The 22,632-nt window shown below is 49.7% G+C and overlaps 1 long non-coding RNA gene across 1 annotated transcript in view; it reads left to right on the top strand.

Moving 5' to 3' along the window:
- LOC140641342 (uncharacterized) overlaps positions 1–18,633 on the top strand; it is a 91,311-nt gene extending 72,678 nt beyond the window's left edge. Inside the window, exons 4-5 of the long non-coding RNA XR_012037875.1 lie at positions 4,748–4,926; positions 18,540–18,633. This is a non-coding gene — a long non-coding RNA (uncharacterized lncRNA). The remainder of the gene's footprint in view (positions 1–4,747; positions 4,927–18,539) is intronic.
- Positions 18,634–22,632: the final 3,999 nt, after the last annotated feature.

Here is a 22,632-nt window from a genome sequence, read left to right as displayed (position 1 = left end):
TACCCTCACCGCATTTCAACTTCAGTTTTTTCCTACATGACTCAAAAAAATAAATTTGTTTTGTGGGGCAGAGATGATGAGTTTGACAGGTTTTTAGAACAGAAGATAAAAGAGGAGTTAGCAATATTGGTTAAGGGGATTCCAGCAAATTCCATTAGGCTGTATATCATGAGGAAGATAGAACTGGTGGGAGCACTGCTCAGAGGGACATTTCTATCCCATCCAGAGAGGCCAGGTTTCTGCCCCCCACCCCCAGCAAGGAGTGAGTGGTGTACATCCAGAGAATTTATCCCCATTTAGAAGGAAAGAACAGCTGGAACTCCAGAAAGTGCTCCTGAGCCTAGGAAATGGATGTTATAGCTCTTGTGTTCAGAGTTTCCTGATTCTGGGGTACAGATACACAAGGCCTGCTGAGGGAGGTTTATCTCTGGGGATTGGGGTGAGGCATAGGGACTGGACACCACTGAGATTTCTCTTCTATATTACTGCGGCATGGCCAGGTCTTACACTCGGACTGTAATCTTAGACACTTGATGTAGAGTTGGAAGAGTCAAGTTCATGCATAGATACAAGAGTCAATCTTGGGGGCTTCTGAGGGTAAGAGCTTTATTCATCTAGACTCAAACCCACTAGTCAAAGGGGATGTTTACTAACTCAGGTAGCTGAGAAATTCAGGGGTGTCTGCTTTCAGGCAAGGCTGGATTGAGCAACACAAAAAATGCCCTTTCTCTCACTGTCTCCTCTTGGCCCTGCTCACCCTGTTCATCCGTGTTTGGGTCCCATTTTCTCTTAATGCTAGCAGGCTGCCTCATACAGAAAGAGGAGGATGACTGCTAGCAGCTCCAGGCTTACATGACTCTAGATTGGCAAGTCAGAGAAAAGCAAGCTTCTCCATATGTGAGCATATAGACACAGAAATGGTTGGCCTTGCTCGTCAAGTGTCCACATGGACCAATGACTATGTCTGGGGAGATGTGATACTGTAATTATTTCAGTTTGGCACACTTCTGTGGCCAGAGCCTGGGGCTGGGGGCACTATGATGGACAGCCCCACAGAACCATATGGAGAGCAGGGTGGATGGTTCCCCAAAGGAATCACAGTTGCAGCAAGAGCAGCCTATTTTCAGAACTTAAAAAAAACAGGAAGAGGCCTCAGCTAGAAGGATGGTGACCCTAGGCAGAGAAGAAATGCCGTGTGAGAGCCCTCGGCTTGGTCAACCTCATCTCCCATGTAGCCCAGGCATCCATCTGGGCCCTCCCTCAGCTCTGTGAAGGCTGACCGAAGTCCAGCAGGCATAACTGAGGTAGGAGCAGCTAGACATTTCCCTGGAGCATGGCAAACCTTCTCATTCCCCTCAATTATGTTCCATTTGCCATAAACTTATTTTTAAATGCCATATTCCATCTCTCCCAGCATCCTGTGTTTGAGAATAATGAGACTTCTCAGCTGTATGGGTTTTATGGTGAAACATACCCCATTTGAGAGGGTTCCAAATTCTCTCTCCTTTTTCTTTCCTTCTTGATTCCTTGGCTCCTGGCAACCCCCTACTTAGGATTTGCAGAATTATGGATTTATTCTTTCAGTATTTACTGAGAACCTATGGTGGGAAAGGCCCTGAGATCAGCCTCAAACAAAATAAACCCAGCCTCAAAAACCAGCAGGAAAGTTAGATAGTCAATAAAAACAAAACCATTACCCTGTTGGTTGAATGGATACATGCCCCAAAGGGGCAACACCGGGTGTTCAGACCACTGACGACTGAGCTGGCTCATAGGGCAGGGAGGCTTCCTTGAGAGATACTTTGAGCTGAGAGCTAATGGGTGGCTGAATTTGGGGTTTTGATGAGGCAGAAGGGTGGGGAAGGGGGGAGCATGTTTGGACGCCAGGGCTCTGTGCAGGGAGATAGGGGCTGCTGCCTGGATGGGGCTAGGTGAGAAGCCTGGATGTGGTTTGGTGGGAAAGCTGTCAGCCTTGTGGATGGACTTGGAGGGGCTGTGGTGGTGAGGAGAACAAGGTGGTTCTAAGGCTTCAGCCCCAGTGATGGTGGTGCCTTTTGCTGGGATCCAGAAGGCTGAGAAAAGCCTATCTGGAGGAAACATGCACAGGTGCACACATTGTATCTTGGACATTCTGAGTTTGAGGAGAAGCAGCTGGGTATATGGGAGTTCTGGGGACACAAATGTGGGAGCTCTCAGCCCAGAGGTGGTGAGGGAAGCTGTGACAGGAGGCACCTGTGTGTGGAGGTTGGAGAGACCAGGCCTGGGGTCCCAGGAACTGAAGCATTTGGAGGTCAGGGAGAGGAGGGGCAGCCAGCAAACGGATAAACCCGACTGGGCGACTGGGCGAAGGTGACATCCTGCCTGTGATAAATCATGCCAGCACTTCCCTGGGCTGCAGATTGTGCCCTCAGAGCCCCCCCTGCACCCCCCCGCCCCCCAGGCACCAGGGGCCTGTCGCTGGGTGATGGATGAAGGCCTCTCCCACCCACCCACCTTCCGCTGGTGCCAGCTTCCTGCCACCACCGGGTAGTCCCTTGGGAAGAGAGAAAATAGCTAAGTAGACTTGTAGTGACAGCCTTATTAAAAGTGACTTTTTAGAACTTCTTACAATTGTTGATTAAAAGGCCCTTTGCTCCAAAGGCTCTATTTGTGGTGGAAGAAGGAAAGACATTTTAGAAGAAATTTCTATGGAGGTAGGATGTTCTGGCAAATTGGCTAGGTGACATTTGCTGTTACAGGCTTGTATTTCAAAAGCCACTAAAAGCCCCTCCAGAAAGTACTGGAAAGTCATCATTTTGAGAAAGGGAAATACTTGTGGGGGAAGGAGAAAGTGCCAGCTGTGGAGCATGTAGTGGGCAGTGGTGGGGGAAGCAGGGGGCCCAGGTCACCCACACCCTGCGGCAGGGCTACTCAGGCAGCTCCCCCCGCCCCCTGCGCACTCCTGCCCGCCCTCGCTGCCACTGCTCCATCTGACATGACTGCTTCTCAAAACCATCCTTTCCAAAGTTAACCCATTTCGTGGACTCCTTTCTCCAGATCTTCCTGGCCCCTCATAGCCCTCGCTCCCTCCGGTGGCCCATGACCTCTGCATGACTGCCACAGGTTTGTGGCTGGGCACCCTCCTGCCTCTCTCCCATGTGTGCTTCTGGCTTTCCCCTGGCATGCTGTGACAGTGCTGAGAGGGAAGGCCCTCGCGGTGTGGGGGTCGGAGGAACTCCACAGGACATCAGCGGGCTCTTTTTCTCCTGGCTAAGTGGGCAGGCCGCTGTCAGGTCGCTGGTACTCGGCACACGTTGTGTCTCTGTCCTGGGCTTGTTACTCCCGAGTGGGGCTGCGCCAGCACATGCAGGCAGGGGGAGATGAATAGCGTGTGTGCGTGTGTGTGCGTGTTATCTGTGGTTGTCCAGGTCAGGGAACCCAGCCAGGCTGGCCAGGGGAGGACTGCCCAGCACAACCACCTGGGATTGAGATGAGACCGCTCAGAGATCATTCAGCTGGGGCTGGGCAGGAGGGGAGACTCTGTGCCCCGCCGCCCCCCCCCCCCACCCCAGCCACGGAACTAGGTGTCTCTGGGTCCCACCGGGATCCCGGGACCTGCCTCACAGCCCTGTGCTCGGGGTGGATTTGCAGACAGGTGGGCTTCTGGGAAGGCAGAGCCACTCACTTGCCAGGAACTGAAGAGAGGTACAGGGAGGCCATGCCTGTGGACACAAGTGTCCGGTGCTGGAATTTCCCTGAGTCCCAGCCTTGGAGCCCAGTGGAATGCTTTTGAGGCTTCGTGAATTCTTCTCTGCTGAAGATAGCTTGAGTGGTATTGGATACCACTGCCAATTTCCAGAGTTTCAGACTAGAGACATCCTCAGAGGCGGCTGAAGCCCAGAGTTTGTGAAAGAGCAAGAGGACCTGGTATTGAAATTGTGGGACTGGGGCCCAGGGGTGTCTGGGTAAGTTGCAGTGTCACAAGACTTGTGGTCATTTAGTCCTACAATGTCCCTCTGAGCAGAAGAGGAATAAGTGGGCCAGGTGAGGCTATGGCCACTTGGATTCTCTCCCTCCCTCTCTCCCTCCCTCCCTCCACCTCTTTCTCCCTCTCCTTCCCATCCGTCCATCCATTCTAGGCCTCTAGGCTGGGGACACAATGGCTAAGGCCCACGACCTTTGGTGCGGGGAGGCGGGTAGGAACCAGACAGCTGTGTTGTCTGTGTGAAGGGTGTCATTTTTGGAGAGCATGGGGCCATGGGAGCACAGTGATCTGGAGCAACAAGAGGCTTCCTGGGACCTCGATCATCCCTGGACCTTCCCTGGTAGGGCAGGCTTTGGTGAGGGTGGTTGTGTACGTGCACAGTGAGCAAAGCTTGCCGGGGAGAGGAGGGGGAGACCTGATTCCTGACCCTGGTGTGTATAGTTGTCTTGCTTCCCCTATGTAAAGGCAGGTTTGTAAGTTTTCTCTCTAAACCAGCCTTGCTGTAGAGCTGACATGAAGCTGTGTCCAGGAACCACATACACGAGAATGGTTCATCGTTCACAATAACGAAATCTGGTATTTTTAGACACTTGCCTCGGCAGACCCCTCCTCCCAGAACTGGCTCCCCTTTGCGTGCGCGCGCGTTCTCTCTCTCAGCTCCTCTGGGAAGTGAGGCAGCTGGCTTAGCTGAACTTCAAAGATGATGACATTCTGAACCTCTAGAAAACATTTTTTGGAATCTCAAAGTGCATGAATTAAAATGTTATTTTTACTTTTTTTCAGCCTGTTGAGGAGAAGCCTGTGAAGGGGCACATCAGCCCAGAAGGAGAAAGCATGTGGAGCAGCCGTGTGGGGCCCAAGCCTATGAGCCTACGTTTCCATATGAAGGAAGTGCTCTTGGACTATGCAGTCCTTGGGTGAAGAGCAGGTGACAGGGAAAAGTCTGTCACGTCTGGGCTTCTGTGAGTGTGCACTGGATTCCAGGAGCTGTTTCCAGAGCTTTCCTGGTTGTTTGTGGGAAGACTGGTTGACCTGAGGGTGTATCTGGGAGGGAAACGCTGTCCAGCAAGGGCAGTGGTGGGCTTCTGGGTCAGAGCGAAGGAGCTGGGGCTGAGCTAGGGGACATAGCTGGGGGAGATGGACATGAAGTGCCCCCCACCCGGGGACAGACAAGGTTGAGACCAACCCATAAGAAAGATGGAAGGGAGGAGGGCTCATGAGGAGGATGAGGAGTCCTGGACTCAACACAGTCTGGTCTTCATTGGAGGTAGGGATGGGCACTGGTAGTTTTGAAGCTTCTTGGTTTGTTAATCTGATAGCATGGATTTGTTTCTCTGTGGTTACAAAGCAGACTTGTGTGCTTATCTGAGAGACAGCCGTGTCAGGCACACTTTGGAAAGCAGTTGGGGTGGAGAAGCACTGGTAGGCAGAGTAGGAGGAGAGCAGGGAGTAAACAGGTGCACAGGGTGGCACCTGGAGGGACCCGGGGGTGTCAGCATCTTCAGTGCTTGGGAGCCTCCCTGAGTCCCCAGAGAAGACTCCAGAGGATGCCCCTGTCCCCCCATGACATACCTACATTCATGAGTCCCACGTCCACATGAATAGGAGGCTTCGGCATTGCATGTCTCTTTCCAGTGGTGTTTCTGGGTGGGGAATTTGGCCTCCTAGAAGAGGGGACATGTTTCTAGGACCTCGTAGAGACTTGGCTCCTAGGAATGTCTATATATCTCTCCTGAGCTTCCCCTAGATAGCATTTCACTCTGTTCAGAAGATCCTGTTGGGTGTAATCCTGGGAGATGCTCTGTTAAAGCTGCCTGTGGCCCTCTGAGTGAAGCTGGAAAGCACCATATATCCTATGCTCCCTTCTTGGAGATTCTTAATGACCATCAGCATGTCACAGGCTCTGAGAAGTCCTTCTGTAAAAGACATCTGTTAAATTTTCTTTATCCCTCTGTTTCCCAAACATATTTGACCACAGATCTCTTTGGATACAGAAAGCCTGCAAAAACCCTGTGCCAGGCTCTTCCACTCACATATACATCTTGGGTACTTGATTACTCCATATTCTCATGCCAACTATGCTATGGACTCACAAGCTCTGGATTTCCTCCCACTGTGGAAATTAGGGCATTTGTCACCAGGCCTGCAGTGGCCTCCCTTGAGCTTGGGGTAGGCCTGTGGGAGCCAGAGCATAGACACATCTGTTCAGGCAGCACACTTCAGCAAGCGCCCCCTGCCAGCCTGAGCATGCAGGCCGGTTCCTTCCTGGTTCAGCCTGAGCAGCTGGCTCAATGGCCAGTCTGTATGTTCACCTGCATGGCCAAATGAAGCTCACCTGGGTCTAGGAAGCTCCACGAAGGACAGGATGTGAGCAGAAACATTCCATCTGTTGAATCTTCTCTCCCCTGCAGCAGCACAGGCCCCAGGCTGCTCTGAATGCCTTGTTTTGCATATCGTGATGAAATATTTAAGGAAGTTCTTCTCGTTTTGAAAACCTTTTTGTCAAGGCACCAGGGGCAGCCTGAACATGTGATAGAAATCCCTGAAGCCTGGAGAGAAGGAAAGAGGGATGCAGAGAGGAAGGAGAAACCACTTGAGAGGTTGGGGCTTCCTTGAGAAGGATCAGGAATGGCTGAGGGGTGGCCATCTTCACCTATCTTCTCCCTGGTGTCTGTGCAAGGTGTGTGCCACTGACCTGGAGCCTTAGAGGACTTGATTCTGGTGAGTGTTGGCATGGTGTCCTAGATTGGGAGGCTTGTAGTATGTCCTTGAGAAGTATTTGTTTCTCTCAGAGACTGGGTTTCTCCAGTGATAAGACTACATGGTAGACCAGATGCTCTCTGGGGTTTTTCAAGGTTTAGTTAATAGGACTCTACTTGGAAGCTGGTTTGTCTGTCATGTTGTTTTGTTGCCAATGCTTCCTCCATTCCCAGTGAGATAAATTGAACCCAGTGGCTATCCTGGAAGGGAAGACTGTATCTAGAAGGCCCACCCAACTGTAGCCTGCTGTGGTTTATACAGACCTGGCTTTCCTGCCCACAGAGATGTTGCTGGAGCTGGGGCAGCCGTATCTAAGGGCCAGTGTGGTACTGGCCTTACTGACCTGTCATATTTCTGAGCCGACCTCCTGGGGAGAGAGCTCCATGATTTGACTTCTTTTGGGTATCATCAGTGTTATATCTGCATCCCCCTCTGTGTCAGGGATAGGCTCTGGTCTGGGCACAGCCATAGCAGCAGCCTGTTGGCACTCCTGATACAAAGTGGCAGCTTGTTTAAGGCCTTACCTGGCCCTCTGTCCTGGCTCTTTACTGCCCTGGCCCCTGACTAGGGCAGAGTTGATTTGACCTAAGTCAGAGGTGACCCTGGAATGGTCAGAGCATCTGCAGGGCCTGAATCTCTGCCTCTCTGGTGATACAGCCTCCATGTTCAAGGGCACGTGCCTGCCCAGCTCCCAGGGAAAGAGTGAGCAGCTCCCCCTCGGATGATTGATTAGCATCCTACATTTCCCTTTGCCAAGGAGCCTCAGAAGCACACAGGCAGATGGCTTCTCCGGGAATTCCTCTGGGGAACTGAGCTTCTACAAATCCACATGTGGAAATCCAATATTCAAACGTGAAAAGAAATTGGGAAAGAAAATATGCTCTCCCTCTCTCTCAGTTAAAACCTGGATATAGGGCTGGAGAGGTCAGAAACAGCTTCTACTCTCCCATGGCTCCCCTCCTTGTCAGAGGAAGAAGAACAGACCTGGGCTGCTTCTAACTCAGCCTGGCAAAGAGGCCTCCAAAGGGCTACTGCTGGGAGACGTGACTCTGAGGAAGTAAGCTTCAATTCAATTGAGCAGGTTTTGCTTAAGCAACGACTGGCCTAGGCTGGGGTTTGACATGGTGTGGGATCAGATCCCATAGTGTATGGCCTAAAAAGCACAGACTCTTGGCTCAGAACCAAGGTTCTAGTTCTGGCTCTGCCATGGTCCAGCTGTAAGACCTTGATCCAGAGGTGTAGGCTGTCTGAGCCCCAGTTCTAAATCTGTAAAATGGGGATTGTAGTACCTGTCTCATAGGGCTGTTGAAAGGATCAAATGAGTGTGTGCATATAATACTTGTAGCACAGGGCCTGGCTTGGATCATAGTGTACTTTCAATAACCACACAACCTCCAGCCCCCGGTAGGCACAGGGGATGTGCCCCGTGTTAGTGGTGACACAACAGAGGCTGAAGTTATATGCATTTTTCTAAAATCACTTGGGTTGTTATTGATAAAGCAGAATTGACATTGGGGTCTGCAATATTGTAGGAGGACATATGTGTGAGACAGGGGTGCTTGCCCTGGTGTCAGGTGGTCTGGGATGAGAAGAGCCTGCTCACGGTAGGATGTGTGCTCTGTAGTCACTGCTCCTTGGCAGAGGTTGAGCCATAAAGAACACATTTTTTATTTTAAACATTTTCTTCCTGCTCAAGAAAAATGTTTATAGGATTCTAAGGCATTAGAAAAGCTACCCAGATCCATTGCCCTAAGTGGGCAAAGGCAGTTCCTCTGTGGACGAAGAATTTGGGGTCTCTTTCCCCAGAGCCCTGACCTTCCCCATCCTGCCCCACACCCGTGTTTCATGGCACTGCTTGCTCTCTGGCATTTGGCTTCTCTCAATCCTTTCCCTGAAGTTTGGTCCCATTAATGTTTATGAGCAAATAAAACTTTGATTGCTGCTTTGGGCCGTGAGATCACTGCTGACTTGGGGAGGGACACCTAATTTAACATAATCCTATTTCTTCGACTTTCCATGACTTCCACTATATTCTCCTCTGGGAAAATGAGCAAAAGGAGTGGAAATGTGATTAAAACAGAGCTTCACCTTCCTCTCCTGGCCTTGGTGTTGTCAATCCCTTGCTGGGGGTGGGACAAGAGGCAGGTGGAGTGTTGGAAACACAGATGTTGTTATATGTTGATTCCCATGTGGATGTGGACATGTAGGGATGAGCAGCCCTTGGGGGCTCATGAGCTCTGGGGTGCCATGAGTGGTGTGTCAGTTGGTTTCCCACAGAATGAGGGCTGGTGGATATATTTGGTCATATGCATGAGGATGCCCATTCCTTCTTTGGAACAAGAAATGAACAACTAACTCATTACTTCAAGAGTAAAATCAAGTCAAACTGGTGTGTGGGACTGTGGGGGCCCTCATGTTTGTGCCATATGTATCATTTTTATTTTCCTAAATAAGCAGAGTCCTATATAGGCTTCTTTTCAGTGGGTTTGGAGAAGCAGTCTTGTGGGGGGGCACCTGGGCGAGGGGAGCTGAGGGAGGGCAGGGCTACACAGCAGCTGCAGGAGGTGAGAGGCTGTACTTGACTCCATTATAGAGTCACATCTCGAGGACGGGCAGCAGATTCCTTCAGGGGCTGTTGACAGGGCTGTGCGCCAGGCTGGAAGAAGGTAATTATATCATTACTTGTCACTCTTGTCTCAAGGGGCCAAATTAGCTGACTCTCCAAAACGAGGGTTTACTCTTGACTTTTTAATTTACGAGCTGATGCAGAGGCATACTAGTTCACTCTTTAGTTTTTTAGGAACGGCTCAGGTGTGCTTGGCCTGGTAGGTGGGATTGAGGGGAGCAAACACGGTTCTGACATTAAAGGTCTCACAGAGCAGCAGGGAGTATGGAACAGACCACCACCCATGCTGATGCTCAGTAGGATGGGAGAATAGGTGGAAGAAGGGGATGGATGAGAAGGGCAGCCCCCCCCCCCCCATCGGATGCCAAGGCTCCTCTGGGGAGGGGGAGGGAGGATGGCGCTTGGAGGACAAATTGCATTTCCACAGGTAGAGAGGAAAGGGAATGGGCAAGGCTTCACGGAGGGGTCAATCCAAAACATAGATGTGTAGACAGAGAGACAGGGGCTATTTGCCAAGGGGTTCTATAGAAGGGAGTCCTGAGAAAGTAGCTGGAAGGGGTGAGACCCTAATGCTGTTTGAAGATGCTTTGTGGTTAATTGTGGAAGAAATGTATATGAGCCTTCCTTTGTCTGACACATTTCCTGAGTGACTACTACATGCTATACACTCTGCTAGGGGCTAGGTATGCAGCTGTAAACAGGTGAATATCACTCTCTTGTGAGGTTATAGTCTAGCAGGAGAAGATAGTAAACAAATAGATGTAACACATAAGTAATGTATATGGTATGTTAGGAAGAGCTCAGTGTAAGGGGAAAAGAATGAGGAGCACCACGTAGAGGAATGGGACCACCAGGGGGTGTCTCTGTGTGTTTGGGTGGAGATTGCACTTTTGACCAGGGTAACAGAGTAGGCCTCCTGGATAGGATGACATTTGAGCATTTTGAGGTGGATTTAAGGAATTAGCCAGATGAATACTTGGGGGAAGAGCATTTCAGGCCGAGCAAATATCAGGTACATAAGGACCTGATGCAGGAGTGTGCCTGGTATCCTCAAGGAGCAGCTGGAGGCCTGTGTGGCTGCAGCAGGGTGAGCAAGGAGGCAGTGGTAGGAGACAAGGTCAAAGAGCCACAGAGCTCCACCCTCAGCAATGTGGGGGCCTCTGGAAGATTTGGAATGGAAGAGAGACGGTGATCTGACTTCTGTTTTAAAAATAGCATTCTGTGTGCTCTGTGTAAACCTGACCATTTTAGGAGCAAGGCTGGAGGCAGAGAGGCCAGTTGGGAGGCTGCTATGGCCTCCAGGTGAGAGGTGATGGTGGGCTGGGCTGGAGACGTGTCGTAGAGGTGGTGAATAGTGGTTCAGTCCAGGACATAGATTTCTTAACAGGCTAAGTATGCATGTGGGAGATGGGGGAGTCTAAGATGTCCCACGGTTTCAGCTCGGCAGCTGGGCCTGGCCAAGCTTCGGGTGGATCAGAGCCCGCCCGTGTAGACTTAATGAGCCCGAGCTATCTCTTTGCTGTCTGCATGGAGATGTGTGTGTTGGGGGGTAGCTGACTTTCCTTATCTGGAGTTTTGGAGAGGGCTTGGGGCTGGAGATGTGGATATATAGGGGCCGTTGGCCTTTCGATGGTATTAAGGCCATGAGAAGGGGTGAGACCACCCAGGGGGGTGTTAGAGGCTGGCGTGTTCCTGAGTTTGAAGTACCAGGTATTCCATTAGGCACTTCCAGCATCCCTCTCTGTCTCCACCACAACCTAGTGAGGTAGAAGCTATTAGTTTCCCCACTGTACAGAAGAGGAATCTGAGGGTCAGGGGGTTAAATGAATGACCCAAGATGATACACCTTTAATAGGTCAGAGTAGAATGTACATACATCTGTCTGATTCCAAGTTCTTTCTATTGTTTTTTAAAAATTTATTTATTTATTCATGAGAGACACAGAGACAGGCAGAGACACAGGCAGAGGGAGAAGCAGGCTCCCTGTGGGGACTTGATCCCAGGACTCTGGGATCATGACCTGAGACGGAAGGCAGACGCTCAACCACTGAGCCACGCAAGTGTCCCCTGATTCCAAGTTCCTTAATTATTGCACTTATCAACCCTCTAAAGACCAGGTATGGAGAAGTTCTCCATCACCTGAGGGCACCTGGAAGTGGGGCCTGGAGTTTTTGAATGGGAGACAACCAAGTTGTGGTGAACCCAGTGTTGTGAACTGAGTGTTTGCATCCCCCCCCCAAATTCCTGTTTTGGGGCCCTAGCGTCCATCATGGCTGTATTTAGAGATGCGACCTCCAAAAAAGTAACTGAGGTTAGATGAGGTCATGAGGGTGAGGACCTGTCTAATAAGGTCAGTGTCTCATACAAGTGACACCAGAAAGCTCATGCACTGTCTCTCTGTGTACGCGCCCTGAGAATAGGTCATGTGAGCACCCAGTGAGAAGGAGGCCATCAGCAAGCCGGGAGGAGAGTTTTCACCAAGAGACCCAGTTGGCTAGAACCTTGATTTTGGCCTTCTAGCCTCCAGAACTGGGAGAAATAAATGTCTGTTGGTTCAGCCACCCTGTCTGTGGTATTCTGTTATGACAGTCTGAACAGTCTGAACAGACTAATAGATCCAGACTCTTTGGTATGCTGGCTTTTTCCAGAGCTGTGTGTTCTTGCCAGGCTGCAGGGTCCAGCAGTTTGGTAACTGGTTTCTTAAGGACTTATTCTCAACCCCCTCTTCACCCACTAAACAATTCAGTGGATTTGAATGAACTAGAAGAGTCACTGAACAAATTATCTAGTGATTATCTGCCTTGTGGAGTCCAGAGAGAATTGTTAGAAGAAAATTGGTAAATTCTTTTCATTCTTAATAAAACCTAACATTATCTTGCTAATGCCTGATATTAAGAGTTCAAAGTCATCTCTATACCATTGATCTTCAAAGGAAGAAATTTCCTAATTTATCTGACAAGGCCTGGAAAATATGGGTGAAGCTCCTTTCAGATGGGAATTTTATTTTATTTTATTTTTAAAAAATCTTTTAAGCAGTTTTTGGTACAGAAAGTGCTATAGTTTTTTTTTTTTTTTTTTTTCATTTGAAAACACCAGAGTGTGGGGGAGAGATGCAAACAAATAATAAAAAAGATACTTTTGTAACATTATTTTCACTGTTTGGAAGAAAGAGTCATTCCAATAGTATTGAAATGTCCAAAGATGAAATGATTTCATTTTCTTCTCTAAAGGCTATAAAACTGGGGCACCTGGGTGGCTCAGTGGTTGGGCGTCTGCCTTTGGCTCAGGGCATGATCTTGGAGTCCTGGGATCCAGTCCCACGTTGGGCTCCCTGCATGGAGCCTGATTTTCCCTCTGCCTGTGTCTCTGCCTCTCTCTCTCTCTGTCTGATGAATAAATAAATAAAATCTTTAAAAAAAAAAGGCTATAAAACTGACCTGTACCTCTGAAACCAATAATACGTTATGTTAATTAATTGAATTTAAATAAAATCAATAAAACCCAAGACCCATCTATATGCTGCCTACAAGAGATTCATTTTAGATCTAAAAACACCTGCAGATTGAAAATGAGAGAATGGAGAGCCATGTATCACACAAAGGAAAGTCAAAAGAAAGCTGGAGTAGCAATACTTATATCGGACAAAATAGACTTTAAAACAAAGACTGTTAAGAAGAGACAAAGGAAAAAAAAGAGACAAAGGAGGATACTCTTAATAAAGGGGACGATGCAACAACAACAAAAATATATTTTTAACATAAAAAAAATAAGGGCTATAAAAGACTCTGCCTATTGATTCCATCTTTGTGTCCAGTGAACCCGTGTTACTCTACAGTGGCCTAGGGGTTCGGTATTGCAGAAAGATCAGCCCAGGTTTCTGGGCACATGGCCTAAACAGGAGGGGGGAGCATCTCCCCCTGCAGAAATATCATGGGCAAGAAGGTAGGTCCTTCAGCCAGGAGGAGCGGCTTTCCGCACAAGAGCTGAGGGCAGCAGAGCCCTCAGTGTCCCACTTCTGCTTCCCTTCCACTTTCAGAAGACAGGGAAAAAAGTCAAAATGACAACGCCTGTGAAGAAGGTGCAATGTATGTTTAGAAATACTGTTGGAGGGAACTATCTTAGGAGTAAGAAAAGCCTTGCCAGCTTTTACTACAGATGGGAGAAGAGAGCCATCAAGGAGATGCCACCACGAGCCAAATACACTTCCCTTTTCTGGAACTTCAGTAGCATAAGCATAAGGAGGCCAGTTTCAATTCCTTTGCCCAACAGGCTAGGCTTGTAGATTAGGCATTTTTGGCTCCATGTGGACCAATAAAGCACAGGACTGCAATCCAGGGCCCAATTCCCTAGAAAGTACCCCCTCGCCCCCCAATGCCAACAAATGGTTAGATCCTGTAACTGGGAAATCTCATAATTTTTCAGATGAGAATTTAGAACATTGAATAAATGTGCAACATGGCTGACTCCCCACCACCCTTGCCGCCTCCCCACTCTTGGCTTCCACTGAATTTGTGTGTTCAGTTGCAGCTCGGACCTCCCTGAGCGTTTCAGGGCCACTGAGCGGCAGGGCCCCTTCTGCGGGAGGCTGGCATCCTTGCTTCCTTCCTTGGTCCGAAGGGCACTCTGGTTTCGTGCTGCTTGATTGAGCTAGTTTTAAGGAAGGTGCAGAGAGGCACTCTCAGTGTGGTCAGCATCTTGGGAAGCGGATGTTTCTGGGATCTTAATGTTTTCTCTCTTTTTCCTGAGAAAACCTTTTCTCGATAAAAATGAGTTGTCAGCTGCTCTTGAGGCCCTATAAATTGATTTTGACTCTGTCCATTACAGGTAGCTTCTGTGTGAAGAACCCGTATAAATCTTACTCAGTCAGGGAGTGTTTAAAATGGCAAATTTCAGAGTAAAGGTTTAACAAAAACCATAAATAAAACTTCAGAAGTAATGGAAGTGTTTATTAGTATCTGTGGAATTCCACGCTGGAACAATGAAGGCGGTTCAGGTGCCAAGAGACTGACTGAGGTACTGTGTTTGCTGCGCACAAGAGAATATCCATCTTTATTTGGCCTCTGCTCACAGGCCGGACTTGGAGAAGCCTGGCTGTGAGCAGTGCTCCGTGGCTAGGCTCGTGAGGGGTGTTTATCACTGTCAGGGGCAGTGGCAAGTCTGGACGTGGCAGGCTGCCAGGAGGAGAGAAACTTGCTAAGGACCAGTGCCTCGAATCCGCCAAGCTTCCAGGCCTCCTGAGTGCCTTGCACGGTGGGAGGTACTAATATCATGGTGATCTCATAATCCCTGCAACAAAGCCAAGGGACAGTTGGAGCAACGTGTCTGCACTCTGTTCCCAGCTAAGGAAACTGAAGCCAACAGTGGTTTGTGACTTGCCTAAGTCCTACAAGAAGGTGTTACTAGAAGCTAGAGTATAGCCAGTGGTTCACAGGATCTTGTAGTGGTACCTGCTACGTTTCCTTCCTCCCCATTTAACTCCACCTCTCCAAATAGTTGTTGAATCTGGGCCTCAGCTGGGTGCCAGGTTGTGGCAAGATGCATCAGCGTGCAAGGGTTTTTTTTTTTATTTTTTTTTTTACTTGCCCTCCTCCCGTATGCTCTCCATTCCCTCTGCTGGGACCTGCACACATAGAAGGATTGTAGAACAAAGCCACAGTAATTATCACTTATTCATTAGCTCATCCATTCATCGGCTCATTCACCCATTGCCTCATCTACCCGCTCATCCGTTCACTTGATGAACACCAGCTATGTTCCAGGTTCTATTTAGGTGCTTAGTAAGTCATAAATGGGCAAATGTTTGGTGCAAGAGAAGGGTTTGAAGGTTGGCCCAGCTGGGGTGAGATTGGTGGGTATGTAGGAAGCTTCCCAGAGAATTTAGGCTGAGCTGGATCCTCAAGGAAGGCAGGGTTTGAGAGGATGGGCAGCTTCTGGGCAGGAGGGACAGAGCAAGCCAAGGCCTGGGGTATGAGTGTGGGCGGTTGTGTAGACTTGGTCAGGGAAGTAGACAGCAGGCGGGCTGCTCTGGGCAGTATCACCTGTGGGCTGGGGTGAGCTCGGTCCTCCTCTAGAGCTTGTTGCTCTGGCCAATGGACTCCAGCCTGGGGCCTTTTGGCTGCACCTAGGAGCTGAAATATGGGTCTCCAGTGCTGAGTGTGGAGCCAGCTTTCTTTCCTTCTAGTTCTTTCTCTTCTCCCACCCCATCTCTGGGGTCAGTGCAAGTACCCACTCCAACAGAAGACTGCTGCATGGCAAGGCTCTCATACATCTCTCAGCAATCCTTTGTTCTCCACCAGGCAAATTTGGTTCAGACCGTGACCCATGTCCATGTTTGTCTGTTGTCCAGCTGTCCGTCTTATTTTCTCCAGGTGGCCTGGGTCCTCTAAGGGCGGTCTCTGCTAACCCCAAAGAGCCCTGCACAGGCCTGGCCACACACTGAGTGTTGCCAGGTGAAACACAAGATACCCAGTTATATTTGAATTTCAAATACACAAGAAATCATATTTTAGTGTAAGTAGGCCCTACATATTGTATAGGAGATGACATGCAATGTTTGGGACATAATTATACCAAGGAATTATTTATGATTTTCTTGAAATTCACATTTAACTGAGTGTCTATTTTTTTTTAAACAAAATCTGACAACCTGACCCTAAAAGGCTTACTGGTTGGTTATAGAAACTGAAAGATTTCTAGGTTCATGGAACATGCACATTGTTAGGAATGAGATGCACCTAGAGGTATAGAAGGGAGCAGAGGTTAGAACAAGTTACTTATCTCGCTAAGCCTCAGTTTTCTTATCTGTGAAGTGGAATTTTCCTAGTCCCTACCTCATGAGTGAGGAATAAATGAGATCATGCCTGGCAGGTGCTAGCACATGCCTGGTGCTTGAAAGTCTTGACAGAGTGACGGGAGCCGTTACTATTGTTTTTGTGATTTTTCTTTTCTTCTTCTTCTTCTTTTTTTTTTTTTGCTGTTGTTGCTACCTCTCAAGGCCACGCTGGTGCTCTGTAGCTATGCCCAGAAAGTCTTCTGCTCCTTCAACTCCTGCCTCCCTTCCTCGAGGCTGGTGTCTCTGGGAGCCCCTCTGCCTCCTCCCATCCCCTCAGCGTGTTTCCTGAGCGAAGCAGTCAGGCGCCTCATCCCTGCTGGAGAAAGTCGTGCCTCCACCTAATGCGGCTAAATTTCTGTCCATGGATGCGGCAGTGGACTTTGTAATGGGACATAGATCATTACAGATGGGACTCAGGTTTTACAAAATATTTTAGGAGGTAGATAAATTAGATCATGAAAAGTGCATAAGGGACATCAATTATGCAGGAGTCAGAAGAATGATTATAAAGTGATCTGGCCTTAGTTTTGGTCCATGAAACATTGAATGGTGGCCATTAAAGTAGAAAACATTCCTTGCTTCCAGCTTCAGAGAAGTGGGCTGGTGGGGACGTGGCCTGGCCCAAAGGAACTTGTAGAGCACATGGAGACCTCCTCTGCTTGACTAAGCTGTAAAAGGCCACCTGAGTGGAAGAGAAAACTGGCCCTGGGCTTGCTTATGTGGAGGAGTTCTGGGGCTGTGGGAGCACGGGGGGCCTGCTGAGGGCCCGGCTAAGAGGCTCTCCTGGCTTAATTCAGCACAGAAAGTGCACACTAGAATATCGTGGGAGAGTTCGACACTTTGACTCCTAGGTGCCCAAAAGTCCTCCAAAGGTGTCATGCTTATCCTTCCTCTTGCCTGTAGCAGCAGACTGGACCCTCAGCAGAGTGCCATCGCTGAATTCTACCTGGAGCTGGTCTCTTTGCTTTAGGCCCACCTGTCCCTTGGAGTACAGCTCTTGATAACCATAAGAAGAACAAGGCAAAATGGCAGTGGTTGGGGTACATGCAGCCCTCAGCAACGTACCCTCAGTGGGAGAGTGGAGCGTGGTTCATTGAGCGAGTATGTAGCAGAGTGGAGTGCTCTGTGAGGGGGGGGCAGAGTGGAAGGTGGGTGACACTTGTGCTGCCCTCTTGTGCTCCTCAGTGACAGTCTGTTTCTGTTGGAGCTCACAGGTGCAAGAAAGTGTTCTCATCAGCCCCCTGACCCTGTTCCCTGGGGGGCCCCTAGTCCTTCCTCTCTGAAGTCAACATTTCACTGAGTCCTGCTTATTTCTGCCTCAATCCTGGGCAATAACACAAACCTTTTTTTGGAGCACAGGAAGTGGTGTTAGGCATTCCTCATTACCACTCCAGGCTTGGAAGATAGCAGCCCTGTGCTGCCACTTGCGGGTTGGGTGACCTTGAATAAATCACTTACACCATCTCAGTCTCAGTATTCTCAACTGCAGATACAATGGTGCCCATGGCGTATAGTTCATACAAACTGAATTCTCGGCTGGGTGCTCTTCAAGTAATGGTGTGTTCTCTTGGGTGTGGGACCTTTGCTCCTGCTTGGCCTTTTAGAGGTTGGAGTTGGATGGTGGGCACTCGGTCCTCCGGGCCTCACTCAGTCTATGCATCCTTACAGTACACTCAGTATGTGATCAGATTTGCCATAAATAACAGCTTTGCAGATGCTAAGGCCGTTTCTCACCCAGGTATACCTTATCCATCTACTTTAAACTTGTGTCCCTGGGTCGTTCACTATTATTATTAAGGACAATAGCTAGCACTTGTCTAAAGCTTCTTTGCACCAGGCTAAATGCTCTGTATGCATTTGTTCATCTAACCTCAGAACTCGGTCAATAAAGCAGCGGGTCTAGAAGTGTTACGTGATATGCCCAAGGTCACAGAACTAGCCCATGATGGAAGCAGGATTTGAACCAGGCATTCCCATTGGAGGGCAGAGAATAACAGGCAGACCTGCCTGGGAGGAGACTTCCTAAGTCCCGCCTGTAAGCGCACCATTCTAGAAGGGGGCAGATTGTGGTGGTGGGGCCAGGAAGGAGTTTCTCCTGTTCTCTCCAAACCTGGAAGAAGGAGCCCCATGAAGGCAAATTCATTTTCTCTTGGACCCCAGCATCAGTCAAGCTGCCGCAGCTTGTCTTAGAACTAAAGACCAGTCTGGAGAGAGAAATGCTTCCCCAAACCACTGAAGGACGCTGGTGTGTAGAACAGGACAGGTAGCCCGGCACACAGATGAGAGAAAGGGCCAGGGCTGGCTCAGCCATTCTGTGCACTGTCGTCTGAAAAAGAATTTTGGACTTTGCTCCTTAGGCATTTTGCACGGTGAAAAGAAACTTTAAGAGACATTGCAAGGAATCCTGATGAGACGAGAGATGCCACCACATTGAAGGAAGCAAGAAGAGGTACGAGGGGGTGTGTCTGTGGGGCTGGGGCGCGTTGTTTATAGATTTCTAGACAGATGATGCTAACTTACTGCCTTCAAGGGGGAGAAGTGTCTTTGATGATGGTGCTGGATAGTAGGTGTAAACCCGGACTATCCTTGCACACGGTTGTAGATGATCGCTATTTATTAAAGCAGCCCTCTGGACTCCGATGAATAGGATCCCTTTTGTCTGGTTTGAGTTGTGTGCACACTTGGAAATCACGTGGCAGTTTACTTAACTATCCTGAGCTGGGCCCTTAAAAGATATAGGGGGTATCTTGGCAGAGGAAAGCTGAGCTTCTTGAAAAGCTAAAGGGCTGTGGAGCTTGAGCATTTAGGAGTTTCTGTACTTGGGTTCTTCCACCCGAAGGGAGTTGCTAGAGGTTTGGAGACCACTGCTCCTGTAAACTTTGTACTCCTCTGTGTGGGTGGGCGGTGGTGGCGGTGGCGGTGGTGGCACCAGTGATGCAAAACAGTGATTGGAATTCTCACAGAGGGGGCAGCTCCGAGGCCCTCCCGGCTCCTCGGCTCCTCGGTGGGAGGGTTCCCCAGGGCTCCTCCTGCTGCCCAGAGAGCAGGGTGAGGGCCCGATTTGGAGTTCACTCTGGGCTCCTGGGTGGTCCTTCGGACTCTCTGAGACGAGAAGTCAGGCAAATTGCCATCATTTCTGGGAGCAATGGGGTGGGTGGGGAGCCGGGGCCTGGGGTTTGGGGGCCTGCTTGCTCTTGTGACGACAACCCTAACCAGCTCTACTTCCAGCTAGGTATTGGGTCGTGTGAACCCAGGGGTAAGCATCACGGCGAGTTTGGCAGAGTGTGGTCACTGCTGGTTTTCCCAGGCTTGTGTCCTCCAGTTCTGCCAGTAGAGAGGGACTGAAGGGGTCCTTTCTGTCCCAGATGGAAATCCCAGAGGGGAGTGTCTTACTGGTCTGTGCCTGACCAAACACTGAGGGCAACATGGGACTCTGAGGTGCCCAGCTTAGGTCAGAGCTCTCATTCTGACCACTTGCAGCAGCCGGAAGGGAGCGAAACGCAGAACCTGGCAGCTTCACTTCTTACGTGGCTGCAGTGGGGAGAAGCGGCTCCTTGCAGGAGGGTGCATTTTCCGGAGGAGGCAAGACTGTGGCAGAAGAGGTTCTGATGGGCCAGGACGTGCTTTGACCAACAGCAGCGGAGTTCTAGTTATAAGTTTTGCTGATTTCATTGAAGAGACAGTGCTTGAGTTCAGCATGCACTTCCTGATTACTAGTGAGGCTAAATATTTCCCCATGGATTTTTTTTTTTTGTGGCCATTTGCATTTCTTTTGTGTGTCTCCCATCTGTGGCCTTTGCCCATTTTTTTTTTTTTTTTTTTTTTGGAGCTGAGTATTTCAGAGGAGTGGGGGTGGGTGGATTTGAGTTTGCTATTTCCCACCGCCTTTGGTGGGTGATTGTGCCAGCTGTATTTACTCCTGCTTAGAGGAAACCCAGCTAAGCCTTCAGGAGACCAGTGTGGAAATGCAAGAAAAATACTCTCTTCTTAATCAAATTTCTTGTATTATGAATGCTTATTAAATATTTTATGTGAGAATTGTAATTACTGATTAAGGCCAATATCAATAGCCTCGGATAATCAGTGTTTAACACTAATTAGGAGGTACTGAGCAACCCCCCAACGAGTCGTCTCTAACAATTTGGGGGTTGCTGTAATTGTTGGCAAGCTGCGCCGGGAGGTAGCCCTGCTGGCCGAGTGGTGCCCTCGTGTCTGCGTCAAAGTCTGGCTAATGGAGGGGTAAATCGCAGCTGAATCGGGCCCCTTCCCAGGTGTGCTGTGTGGCCCGGGCTTGGGGGCGCGCCGCGTCCTGGGCTCTCTTGTCTGGGCTCACGTGGCCGGTGAGCTAGTGGGGCGCGGGAGGTTTCCAGCTTGAGGAGCGGGCGCTACATCCCCGCCTCATCGCTTGCCTGCCTCTCCATCCCCGCCTACACACACGCCACACACCACAGACAGGACACACACATACAGACACTTACCCACACACAACCACCCCCACCCCCACACGCATGCACATGCTCCTCTGTAACCATTACTGGCTTTGTTTGGAAGGTTTCTCCTGAGGGTTTTGCTCTGCCTCTAAGCGGGGGCACTTGAACTTGCTGCAGAGAGAGACACTGGCTGCAAAATGTCCGAATCTCCTTAACATCCCAGCTCTGGCCACCCGATGGCTTGTAGAGTTTGTGGGAAGAGGGAAGGGGCTTTGGCCCTTGGGCCCCATGTCTCAGTGGGAGTCCCTCCTGAAGGGACTTCTTCAGCCAGGGGACAGCAGTTCCTTCCTCCCTGGGAGGTGGGCTAGAAACAGTCACCCAGGACCGGTGGTGAAGGCTGAGAAAGTGCAGGGGGTGGTCACGGGAGGAGGAACCACTCAGGCCACCCATGCGCAGCCTCTTACAGCGACGCCTCAGTGGGGAACTGGCTTTGGGGTCAGAATCCCAGCCCCACTCCCCTCCAGTCCTGGGGCTTTGGAATAGTCATGGCACCTCTTGGGGAGGCGCCTCAAGGTCGGGTAATGATGGCTTTCCTTGCAGCAGGTCATGACACAGACAGCAAGGGCTCTGGGGCCACTCAGCCAGCCGGACTCCCTGCCCACACCTCTGCTCCACTGTGCGACTGTGACCATGCTACTTAACCTCTGAGTCTCAGCTTCCTAACATTTAAAATGAGGACACTAACATATGTACCCCTTTGGGTTATTTGAAGGATTAAATGAGTAGTAAGGAATTTAGCAAAGTGTGAACTGCACGAGTGCTGATGAACTATAAATATGGTAGCCCTCCCTTATCTGCTGTTTCGATGATCCGAGATCGACTGTGGGCTGAAAAACACATGACCCTCCTTCTGAGAAATCATCAGAAGGTCAGAAGGTCATCAGTAGCCTGACACTGTGTCACCACACCTCCATCATTCCCCTCACTTCACCTCAGCATGCAGGCATTTCATCCACTCACATCATCACAAGAAGAAGGGAGAGTACAGTACAATAAGATATTTTGAGAGAGAGACAGAGACCGACCATACTCACGGAACTTTTATTACACCGTGTTGTTATAATCATCCTATTTTATTAGTAGTTATTGTCGTAAATCTCTTACGATGCCTAATTTATAAATCAAACCTTATAGCCATGTATGTGTAGGAAAAAACAGTATATGTGGGATTCAGCACTATTGATAGGGTCAGGCAACCCCTGGGGGGTCTTGGAACGTATCCCCTGCGGCCGAGGGGACCTGCTGTTGGTGGTAAGTTACATAAGTTGCCTGAGATGTGCTGGGCAGCACTAATGGAGTGCTCAAAATACCCACTGTGTTGGTGCTGGGGACACGAGGTGGCAATGAGCCAGACCAGGTCCCTTCCTTTCCTGTCTAGTGGGAGGCAAATGTATGAGATAGTCACAGATGGTGGTTTGTGCCACAGAGAAAACTAACACTAGATCAGGGAAGGTGGCGGGAGGGAAGATTATTTTAGGTAGGTAACATCTGAGTGGCCACCTTAATGAAAGGAAGGTGTGAGTCCTGGCAGGAGATGGAGGAAAAAGCAGGGACAGAGACCCTTTGCTGGTGCTGTGGCTTCTCTGCCCATGTTCTTGTGGGTCCCTTCCTATGCTGTGCCCACCTTCTCCTCTGTGTTCCCTGTCTCTCGCCCAGGCCTATGGCTCTTTGTTGGCAAACTGACCTCAGGCTACTGGAAGTGCTTTCCCTCTACACGGAGAGCAGGAGGTACTTGGGGACTGGCATTCCCCCTTGGGGGCAGCCCTTACTGATGACTGATGGGCACCAGCTTCTTCACCCGTGATGAGGGGTAGCCCACACCATTTCCAGGGCTCTCCAGAGGTATCGTAGCACAGCCACCCTTGGCAGGATTTTGCTACATAGAGCTCACTCTCCTGGCCTTGTCCCCTTCTTCTTCTTGCTCACTTTCCCCCCGGCTTCTTGTGGGAAAGCTTCCCTA

The sequence above is a fragment of the Canis lupus genome, chromosome 10 (genome assembly GCF_048164855.1).
Source record: "Canis lupus baileyi chromosome 10, mCanLup2.hap1, whole genome shotgun sequence".
Classification (NCBI taxonomy): domain Eukaryota; kingdom Metazoa; phylum Chordata; class Mammalia; order Carnivora; family Canidae; genus Canis; species Canis lupus.
The sequence above is the reverse complement of the archived record's forward strand: the minus strand, read 5'-3'. Positions and strand labels throughout refer to the sequence as shown.